At 40.1% G+C, this 2,457-nt stretch overlaps 1 pseudogene; it reads right to left on the bottom strand.

Annotated features, from left to right (window-relative positions):
• Positions 1 to 1,458: 1,458 nt before the first annotated feature.
• LOC102825704 lies at positions 1,459 to 2,186 on the bottom strand (annotated as a pseudogene).
• Positions 2,187 to 2,457: the final 271 nt, after the last annotated feature.

The following is a 2,457-nucleotide window of genomic DNA, read 5'->3' as shown; positions in this document are numbered from 1 at the left end:
ATCATGGTCAACTCTACTATGAGGAATCAGCTCTTCCCCAGTCGTATTTTGAATGCCTTCCAAACTGAGGGACTCGCCTCCTGGTACTGTATCTGAAAATTTTCTGGTGCTCTTCATCATGTTTCTTTAGTCAATATTCTGGTGCTGACAGTTTTCACTGCTATTCATAAGGTTTTCAGTGACTAAATATTTAGAAGTGGTCCATCTCTTCTTCTTAATTTGTCTTCGCCTGAAAGTCCAGCTGAAGATTATTTACTGTGAGCGATGCTGCTGGTATATCAAATACCCATGGCATAGCTTCCAGAATCACAGCAACATACAAGCCACCACAGTATGACAAACTGACAGACGAGTGGTGGTAACAGTTAATTGGTGGCATGTGCCCCAGAATGAAGCAGCCATTAATAATCAGAACATGGAATACATCTAGGAAAATTGGAAAGTGTCAAAAATGAAATTAATGCATAAGCATCAATAGTGAGCTGAAAGGGAATAGTACTGGCCATTTTTAATCAGACAATCACATGGTTTACTATCCTGGGAATGAAAAATTGAATAGGAATGGCATCACGTTCATCATCAAAAAGAAAATATCAAGATCTGCCTTGAAGTACAATATTGTTTGTGATAAGTTAATATCCATATGCCTTGGAAGACCAATTGATACCAATATTATTCAAATGTATGTATCAACCACTAAAGCCAGTGATGATGAAATTGAAGAATACTACCAACTTCTTCAGTTTGAAATTGATCAAGCATGAAATAAAGATGGGTTGATAATTACTGGCGATTGGAATATAAAGGTTGGAAACAAAGAAAAAGGATCAGTAATTGTTAAGTATGGCCTTGGTTATAAAAATGATGCTAGAAATCACATGATAAAAAATTTCAAAACCAATGACTTCTTCATTACCAGTACTTTTTTTTTTTTTAATCACTTTACTTTGCTTAGACCATAGTCACATTTAAATGGACAGAACTCCCACGATAGACAGGACAGGCCTGTCATGCAAGGAAAGAAAAGTGAAGGTATTTATAAAACTTGGAGAGAAGTGCCACGGCCACACAAAGACAGCCACAGCACTATCAGATAAGAGTGCCTAGGTGCACGGTGGCAGGAACAAGGGGTGCACAGTGGTACACGGCCTGAGACCACTGATGTTTCTTTTCTGGTGGCATTTCCTTATAATATTGGTATGCAGATCACTTGTAACAATGGAAATGGAGTGTTGGTAACTTCCATGTGGCAAAATCTTAATTCTATACATCTCTGATATCATGGCTGAACTGTGAGGTTACAAAAGTAACCCCTAAACTTCCCAACCCAGGAAATTTTAACACCAGTGAGATTCTTAGGCCCGAAATAAATAAATAGGCACACATACCAACCCTACACACTGAATTGAAATGGAGGCAGAGTTAGGATTTCTGAACAGACAGACAGATAGGAAGAGGCTATTCAAACAGAAGGTCCTCATCCTTCTCCTCAGCCAGAAGATTTGCAGGTTCTATCACTTCTCCATTTGCTCTGCGCTGCTCCAAGTCCTTCTTAGATTTTTCCTTGAGAATCTTTCTCTTCTCCTGTATTTTCTTTAACCTATAGAATTCTTCTCGCTCTCTCTCATCCAGCTCTGTGATAATGTAAGAAAGGGTTCGTTCAATCCGGGGAATGATGACATGTTCAATGGCATTGACACGCCTGTTGGTTATCTTAATAGCTTCATCCAAAGTAACAAAGGAGACCTGGAGTGAAGCGAGTTCCACCAGGAGTTCCACTGCTTTGGCATAGTTCCTCTTTAACTTTGCCAATTGTTCCCCACCTCTGGCTAAACCAGTCAGTTCATAGCTGTCTGTTCCTTCATGAAAATGTTCAAACACTGGCAAAGTAATACCTGTTATCTTTTTTAACATGAATCTTCACTTGGGCTTCATTCACATTTTAGATAACTGTGGTGCTGAAGTCCCCGGCTGTGAACTTGGCCTCGGCAAGCTTCCCTCATCACCTCACCCATCAACATTTTAGTCTCTATGATCTTCTTTAGAATCTGTTGAAATCAAAGAGTCAAGGCATCAGATTTTTTCTTAAGGAGGTTCCGGCCTGTCTGTGCGCCTTTCAATTGAGCCTTCATGATGGTCTGTGCCATTCTGGAGGGAAAGATCTCCATTCGGTCTTTGCCTGACATTCTGATGATGACAGTTCGGCTCATGTCCCCGGCCAGGCAATCGTGGCTGTGCCAGTTATAGTTCCCACCAGTACCTTTTTTAAGTGTTATAAAAGAGGACTCTATACATGGACCTCACCAAAGGGAATATACAAGAATCAAATTGACTACATCTGTGGGAAGAGACAGTGGAAAACTCTATATCATCAGCCAAAACAAGGCCAGTTGCACACTGTGGAACAGACTTTCAATTGTTCATCTGTAAACTCAGGCTTAAGTTGAAGAAAATGAA

This window comes from Chrysochloris asiatica, unplaced genomic scaffold (genome assembly GCF_000296735.1).
Source record: "Chrysochloris asiatica unplaced genomic scaffold, ChrAsi1.0 scaffold00031, whole genome shotgun sequence".
NCBI lineage: Eukaryota > Metazoa > Chordata > Mammalia > Afrosoricida > Chrysochloridae > Chrysochloris > Chrysochloris asiatica.
The sequence above is the reverse complement of the archived record's forward strand: the minus strand, read 5'-3'. Positions and strand labels throughout refer to the sequence as shown.